Below are 8,312 nucleotides of genomic sequence, written 5' to 3'. Positions count from 1 at the left end.
AGAAGAAAGGTGCGTTTGGCTGGGTATAGGGTGTTCGATACTTGGGTGTTAGGCGGGTTCAGCGAGGTTTGATGATCTGCGACAAGGAGCGATGGATGGGAAGATGGTAGGTGGATCCAACGGCGATACGGAGGTAAGCGTGGAGCGACCGTCGGATGAAGGGATGTAGCAAAACGGACGACCCAAGATGGAGATGGGTGTTGCGATGTAAAGCGGGAGCTTCGGAGTTTGATGTGCGATGATGGAGCGACCGTTGGATGATGATATGGATCCAATCTGACGGCTACATGAGAAACGGGTATGGATATAGGAAATGGACTTGGGTGAGGGTTTTGGGCATTGGGTATGCCAAGCCCATATCTTCTTTAAGAACAATTCTTCCTCTTCAAGCCCACTTCTAGCCTTTTGGTCTTGTGCACGACATTCTTCGCGGCTTCCTTGCGTAATTCCTCCCGTCTTTTCACTACTTTTCTTCTCTTTTCGCTCCGCAATTAATCCAAACTTTATTTATTACCTAAAAATGCAAAATTAAGTAAGAAAAATATTTATTCTTGAAAACAATGAAAATACAGAATATGGGATAAAATGTAGAATTACTGCGCAAAAGATGAGTTAAATGCCAACAAAAAGGGATAAAATTATACAATATTTGGCACTCATCAGTACACTTATATCCTATACTTAATCTCACTTCTATAGCTCTCAATTATCAAAAGTTAGGTTTTTTGAATCATGGTTCGGCGAAACAGGTTGAGGTTCGGCTCACATCTGTGAGCCGAATCTACCAATTGATGAACGGTTCGGCTTACTGAATCTGTTTACTGCATGTGCCGAACTGTTTGCTAGACACTAGTTCGGCTTATATGAAAGTTTCATAGTAAGCCGAACAACATCCTGAATAGCTCGGAAAAAAAATAATTACCGGTTCGGCTTATATTTCGAAAATCGTATGAGCCGAACATCAATTTGTTATTTTTTGGGTTAAAATATTGTTATTGGTTCGGCACATATTGAGAATATCGTAATAGCCGAACCTCGTTAATGTGCTAGGTTCGGCACATATTATGATTATCGAATACGCCGAACCCCTATGCATCTCTATCTGTGACTAGGTTCGGCTTGAAATTTCATGAAATTTCATGCCGAACTGTTCATATACACTTATAGGAAGCTTTTGTGAAGAACAGTTCTGCTAAAAACGCAACTCAATTTTGAGCCAAACCCAATACTGTAACCGTCATTTAATCGATGAAAAACAGCAAATAGGAGATTGGGTTTGTAAAACTTGCTTTCTTATCCTCATTTCCGGAGTTAGAGATGCAGTTGGTTCAATTTCTGGTTCAATTGGTGGTTGATTTTCAGTTTCTACACCTTCATCTTCAATTGGTTCTTCTTCTTCAATTGATGGATTAGAAGACGATTTGGTTTGCCTAATCCCTGCTTTTCTTTGTACGAGTCATTATGTGGTTGAGTTTAATCGACGATCAAATTTTTACGAATCGACAATTAATCACGATGATGAATTTTTTTTTCGCAGGAGGGGGAAGAGTTCGGCTAGAGGAGGAGGAGGAGGAAGAAGAGATGGTAAGGGAAACTGATTTTGATTTTTTAGAAAACTGATTTTAGATTTTGTATTAAGGGTATATAGGTAATTGAATTACCCATAGGTACCCCTTATAAGGTCACCCAAGACGGGACTATTGTTTTATATGCCTAGAAAGATTTTGGTATGCCCAAAATCAGGTTCTTTTTCTATCCCTTCTCATCGAGCAAACTCATTTTTATTTTCTCTCTTTCTTTTCTTCCCCTTAAGCTAGCTCTTCTCATCGCATCTCCAGAAGAGATTAGGGTTTCATGAGTTTGATTCAATCGATCTGTTTAGAGATTAGAGTATTTCGATCTATGGAAGTTCTTTCGGTTTAGGTTTTTCATTAATCGATCTGTTAATTCAATTGTCTGTTTTTTTCATTAGGGTTTTTCGTTAGTCTTTCATTTTGGGGCTTTTCTCATCTGATAAATCTTAGTGTTTCATCCTAAATCTAGTACGATTTCTTTTCCGGATTTCATTTCAGGGTTTCACTGAGAAATTTCAATGGCACAAGTTATTAAAGGAAGTAGTGAAAAACGAAGGGGAAAGACAACTGAAGCTTTGAGTACCGAGAAAAGAAAGCGAGAAGAGGAAGATTTAGATCTTAATCTTTCTAAGTGGTAATCTTTATCTCTTTCAGAAATTCCAATTCTCGGATCTGTTTTATGGAAAAATCTATGGAATGAAATCGTGTTTTATAATTTTATTTGTTTTTTGATTCTTTTTGTAGTGATATTCAAGGTATTATTGCATCACTGCAAAATATTAAACATGATAGAAGAAGAGTGAAAAAACGATTTATAGGTTATTTTTTTATATACAAAGGACAAATCCGACTTTGGATTTGATTTTATATGAAGAATTAGGGATTTGATCTATTATAATTTCTCTCAAGTTCCTAATGTTAAGTCTCAATTCAGATTTGATTTTGCTTATATCTGAATTTTATTGAAGAAATTATGCTTTGAGTTCATAGTTTGTATTTATTTTATGAATCAGTGTGTCTTTAGAAGTCAAAACAATACTGAATGATGCAAAATCAAAACCCGAGAAAGAATGGTGAGACCTTGAACAAGTTCGTTTTCTTTAGATTTGACTGTGTATTTGGTTTTGAACTCTCTTATAAATTGTTTTACGATGTTTTAATTACAGGCAGACTTTTGTGAAGGCACTTTCAAAGAGCTCTAAAGAGATATAAACACCTAAAAGTTCTATTTCTCACATCGCTCAAACTAATTGGTGTAATTGGCAGACTTAGAGGTCCTAATTCAGTGCAATGTTCTACTGGTGCTGGTGAACTTGTCCGAATATATTCTCCGGTGTCCTACTTGGATTGGGAGCGAATTCCAAATACCTTGAATGAGGATGTCTGGAACGTGTAGCTGGTATGTACTTCTTATATTATTGCTCTTTGAATACTAGTTGTTCTGAATGTTTTATTTATTTCGAGTTATGTTTGAGTTACTTTTAGGACATAATAGATTGGTGAATTCTGTCTCGGATTTGCTTACTAAAAAATCTGTCTATTTCAGCAACAATTTATAGTTTAACGTTCCAAGAAATTTGGCCTAGAAGTTTGTGGTGAAACATGGGTAGGAGCGTAGCCTGTAATGACATAATCGTTCACTCGTTCTGCCGGTCAATGTGATGATTTATCATAATAATCAAAATTAGTTTTCAACTCATTAAAGTAATTAAAATACTGGTTTTGCTGCATTATTGTCAGCTTAGATTACGAGAAAATTCAGGTTTCTACTCTATGAGTTTGAATGTTTAGATACATTCTTATTCGGTACGCAATTCAAGTGTGAATTCTTTGATGACATTGAATTTGTTTACTTGTATTTGAACAGAAATGGGGATAATTTTCTTTTGCTGTTGGATTTTCTTGAAGGACTTCTGAAATTTGAGGTATGATATAGCGTATACTACTTCCTAGTGTCAACTCAAAACAAGAAAATGAAAAAAAGAAAGAAACCTAGTTTGTTCTTTATTCTCACAGATCTGTTCCTCTCACTGCAGGCGACGAAGTATTGAGTTCAAATTGAAATTAATCGGTAGTACCCTTCCTGATACCAAGTGTGGCGATATCTAGCAATGGGAAATCAGAAGTCAAACACCTACTGAGATGCAGAACTACTCCCACGAAAATGTTGAGGAAGCTGCACCATGGACAAGGTATGAGCTTTCACAATTCTCTTCTACTGGTGTGCTACAACTTTAATTCCAATGATGAACATTGGATGTTCTGTTAAGCATGATTTTTCTCGTTAAAAGAGTGATAGTAGTTCTTTTACCTACCGTATAGTGGGTACTGCTACTCATCTTTCTTATTGTAAATTATACCTTGTGAGTTGATTGTTCTTTTGATTGGTTAGTTATTGTCCTTCACCTATAATTTGCTTCTGGATTTTTTAGGATAACCATTTCATCTAACATCTTACAACTTATTGGGGTCTCAAGGGGGTGTGAATTCCTAAGGGATTACGAGATGGCACTGTTGAGTGGTTAATAAATTGGTTTAATATCCTGATATTGTTTCCCAAGCAGTGTTCCAATCACCGACGGATGTCTGAACATGAGAACCTGGCAAGTAAAAGGAACATATATTTGTTTTTTTTTTGCACACCGTTCGTCTATCCATGAACTCTTTCTCTTTCGGGGCTGTCTCTACCTATCAGTCTATCCGTGCCACTGATCTTGTGACTGCTTTAGAGTTTAACTAGTTTGTTTTTTTTCAAAAAGTGAATCTTGTGCAGTTGATTATTCAGTTTTATGCAGTAATTAGTTTTTGTCATCTGGATCATAAGTTGCCTACTCCACTTGTCTTACTTGCAGCAGTAACCTCATAACTTATGGCTGATTTTTTTGTGCATACGTCCGCCTAAATATATATTCTTTGTGTTTGCAGGTTAATTGGATAATTCTCTGCTGCAACAAGTTTGGAGCAAAAAGGTTGGAGAACGAGGCAGACATTAGGTTGCAGTAAGTTTCTATGTACAATTTGTGAACAGAGGAATTTCAATAAACTGGTACTTAGTATATATCCCTTAATATTTGATATTTAACAAATAAAATTTGTACTGAGAAGGATTTAAGTTCTTTTTTGTATGAATCCATATGAGTGTGATAAGAATTGATTGAATGTGGAAAATATTGTTGATTGTGGAGGATAAAATGAGAGGAGTATGTAGGTGGTAATTTAAAAATTCCTGGGTATTCTATGAGCTGCCAGTCAACCTTGACCTGGTCAAAATTGGTAATTGCTGACTGATTTTGACCAGGTCAATATTGACCTGCAGCAATTTTGCAAAAAATTTCGTAACGGCTTGAACATGTTACAAGGTTCTATAAGTTACGATCGTGCCACGTAGTAAGGGCTAACAGCTGTTACAAGGACCATTACGAAAGAAATTAGTAACGGCTTTCGCGTGTTACGATCGTGGCACGTAGTAACGGCTCACAGATGTTACAAGGACCATTAGAAAAATCTGTAGCACCCTCTTCGTAATGGTCAAGAACCGTTACAAACCTGATTCGTAACTCTTAAAAAGCGTTTCGAATCGGAAAATGGTGTGGTGGAAGCATGTGTAAGTAAAAACAGTTTACTTCAAGAACATTTTTCTGTATTTTGCAGTTGTTGTGGATAGAAAGAATGCTCTTATACCATTACATGGAACATGGTTGCACCTGGAATAGATCCAAGGACACGCTGGTGTCTTGTGATTCCCTTATTCACACGGTACAAAATCAATTAATTAGACATTTTTTAGTCTCACCTTACTGTTGCTAGTTGGAGAGTTTTTCGCACCTCCCCCAATACTTATATATATATTTTAAATTATTTTTTGGGGGGAAATTGGTTACTAGTGGAAAAAATTGATGCTGTCTAAATTAGGGTTCGTCCCTGTTAATAAAAAATGTTGTAAAAACGAAGATAAAGAAGAATACCATTATGTTTCGATCTATTTAAGATCGCAGGTTAATATTTTATGTGAATTTTATATCCGATCATTATACGAGAAATACATGGGTCCGGAACAATTCGGTCCGAGTCTACTTGAGTCACTGAATAAAATTAGACCAAGCTCACTTCGGGATTATTAAATGACTTTTGCAGGTGAGAAAGTGACACCTATCACTAACAAGTAATAAGCCTTTAATCGCTTTTATTAAATTGGACGAAAGAATCAAAACGAAGGAACTTTGACAAAGTTGAAAAAACGAGAGCAGGTTGGTCTAGTGGTATTTTAAAATGATATACTTTAGTAAAATCATATATATACATACATGAGTTGTTGGTATTGGTCATTATTATTAGTCATGGGGATAAATGGATGCATACACCTTCATATATGGCATGATGTAAGTCATGTGCTTCCTATTTACCCTGCGTTTTGTGATGCGTCATTATGCAAGTTTATATAGCACAAAATAATACCTGATGATATCGTTTTGGACTAAAATTTAAATCTGTTGTGATGTGTAATAAATAAGAGGCATAGCAAGCTAACAAGGAACAAAAGGTGATGAAGTTACATGTTGACATGACCCGCCTTATACCTCAAGTTTAGTTTATTCTAGTTGTCGACTGTCAAGAAATAATTGAGGTACCATTTCTTAGATTTGGATAAATGGAAATCCCGATCCAAAAGTTGAATTGGATAAAACATACTCCTTCTGTTTTTGTAAAATAACTCTTATGTAACCCAGGGATGTAACTTTCCTAGCGAGTCAAGCAAAATATGCGATTTCTTACATGTATAGGTTTATCGGTTTAAAGATCGAGAGGGGTATCGTTTGGAAAAAAATACGTTTTAGTCCAAAATCTCATCCAAATTACTAGTTAATCCTAAATCATTCAGCTAGGAAAAAATTAGTCCTTTTAAAAAAAATTGAAAAGTACACAAATTACCTTTCTAATTACAATTGAGTTCAAATATCTATAGGTCTAAAGTGACTCAAGATGATGTCAGCAATTTTTGAATAATATAAAAATAATTTATCTTTCGAACCGCTTGTCTAAAATTAGTAAACTTTATGTATTCGGAAAGCTCTTTCCGAGATCTACAAAAATAGTACTCATATGATTATATAATTTTAATTTCTATTTTTTTTAATTTACACTGGTGTACAACTATGTACGCATCTGCAAAAATCCTGAAAATCGAACATCCATATTCACAGAACATGCAATATATCTACGAGACGGGACAATGGCGTACAACTATGTACACATCTACAAAATCCTGAAAATCCATCATTCATACCCACAAAGCAGGTCATATTTTAATGAGATAAAGACAATTAGGTGCACCAGTTTGGACACACACATAACTTGAATCTGGTGTCATAAGAATTGTTCCATAGAGTTAGCATTTGTTTCGATAGATTAGAAATGTATAATTGAACAAGAATCCAAATGAAATCAGTTACCACATACCTTTGTTGATGAAGTCCTTGTTGATACCTTCTTATAGTCTTCAATCTTCATCCTTCAAGGATAACTTCGATTCTACTTCTTAGACCTAATCTAGTCCGAAACTAACTTTAGTATACTAAATCAAGAATGCATTTTGGCAACTAAATTTGACAACTAACTTGACATACCAACGCTCACTACACCAAATTTATTGACTAGCAACGGCAACTGGCAGTTGCAAAGTGGGGTAGCAACAACTAAGCTTTGTTGCGAAAGTCGATGTAGCAATTTTTCGCAACGGCTACGTTGCCGTTGCTAAATTTTAATCGCAACAATTTTAAACTGTTGCAACGTAAAAGTTTCGTAACTTATTGATACAGTTGCGAAATTAGTTGGTCGCAACTGTGAAGAACTATTGCAAAACTGTAATTTCGTAACAGCTTATTGCAGTTGCGAAATTTTTATAACAACAAAATAATAGTGGTTTTGAACCATGTAAATATTAGAGTTACTCTAACAAAATCAATTTTCCCCTGTTCATTTGCAAACCAAGCTAATCCGACAAAAGTATCAAGCTTGGAGTAGTAAATTCACCGTGACGAACTCCATATACACAAAAAGTATGAAGCACATCACAAAAGTCATATGAAGGATTCTCATGTGGATATATATAAATTCAGTATCACACTAAGGTTTTTACAAAATGATCTAGAGAAAAAAGAATTCTCACATAGAGGAACCATCTACCTAGGTGAACATTTTTTTTTGCATAAGGCATTCCCAAAGGTTGAAGTTTAAGTTATCACCATGGGTTGTGAGGCAATTCTACTGGAGGAACCAGCAAGATCAATGTACTAGATGTCGCATGACCACTTTCAGTGAAGCTGATCAAAATCTACAAAAAACAATGAACCATTTTACTATAAGTATTCAGTATGCAAAATGAGAACGTTATTGTTTTACATACTAGACATTCGAATGCCTAATCCTAAACACCAAGCACCATGTCAGTAAGAACAACACAAATGATAACAAAGTGATTGAAGGCATGGAGTCTGCAGATTTAGGTGAAGGGCCATCTATGTTACTTTGCAATTGTTGGTGCGTAGCAACATGATAACTATTTTTGAACTTCCCTAGACTTAGCTAAAGGTATCAAATATATGCAGTTGATTGTTTTACTTCTCTTTTCTTCTGAATAATTGGTCAAATCTTACATAGTGGTGATAGAATAGTCTTCTCCAAAGCATACCTCGTTAAAGATTTAAGGAGGCGGGATTAGTATACATATTACCTACAGTA

General features: G+C 35.4%; 1 long non-coding RNA gene across 2 annotated transcripts; it reads left to right on the top strand.

Annotated features, from left to right (window-relative positions):
• The first annotated feature begins 1,807 nt into the window (after positions 1-1,807).
• LOC113306641 lies at positions 1,808-4,817 on the top strand. 2 transcript variants are annotated; one of them, XR_003338757.1, is made up of 7 exons: positions 1,812-1,923; positions 2,073-2,208; positions 2,588-2,647; positions 2,741-2,973; positions 3,442-3,499; positions 3,611-3,766; positions 4,500-4,817. It is a non-coding gene; the product is annotated as an uncharacterized LOC113306641 (long non-coding RNA). The 2 variants fall into 2 exon arrangements; XR_003338756.1 differs by having other exon boundaries at positions 1,808-2,208.
• The last annotated feature ends 3,495 nt before the right edge of the window (positions 4,818-8,312 follow it).

This window comes from Papaver somniferum, chromosome 8, assembly GCF_003573695.1.
Source record: "Papaver somniferum cultivar HN1 chromosome 8, ASM357369v1, whole genome shotgun sequence".
In the NCBI taxonomy this organism is placed as follows: domain Eukaryota; kingdom Viridiplantae; phylum Streptophyta; class Magnoliopsida; order Ranunculales; family Papaveraceae; genus Papaver; species Papaver somniferum.
Note: the sequence above shows the minus strand (reverse complement) of the source record. Positions and strands in the feature narration are given on the sequence as shown.